Below are 533 nucleotides of genomic sequence, written 5' to 3'. Positions count from 1 at the left end.
CACCACCTCTACCACCACCACCACCTCTATCACCACCTCTACCACCACCTCCTCTACCACCACCACCTCTACCACCACCACCCCCTCTACCACCACCTCTACCACCTCTACCACCACCTCTACCACCACCACCACCTCTATCACCACCTCTACCACCACCCCCTCTACCACCACCTCTACCACCTCTACCACCACCACCACCTCTACCACCACCACCACCTCTACTACCACCACCACCACCTCTATCACCACCTCTACTACCACCACCACCTCTACTACCACCACCACCACCTCTATCACCACCTCTACTACCACCACCACCTCTACTACCACCACCACCACCTCTACCACCACCTCTACCACCACCACCTCCTCTACCACCACCTCTACCACCACCTCTACCACCACCTCTACCACCACCACCTCTACCACCACCTCTACCACCACCACCACCTCTACCACCACCACCACCACCTCTACCACCACCTCTACCACCACCTCCTCTACCACCACCACCACCTCTACCACCACCA

The sequence above is a fragment of the Borostomias antarcticus genome (assembly GCF_949987555.1).
Source record: "Borostomias antarcticus genome assembly, contig: scaffold_338, whole genome shotgun sequence".
Classification (NCBI taxonomy): Eukaryota; Metazoa; Chordata; class Actinopteri; order Stomiiformes; family Stomiidae; genus Borostomias; species Borostomias antarcticus.
The sequence above is the reverse complement of the archived record's forward strand: the minus strand, read 5'-3'. Positions refer to the sequence as shown.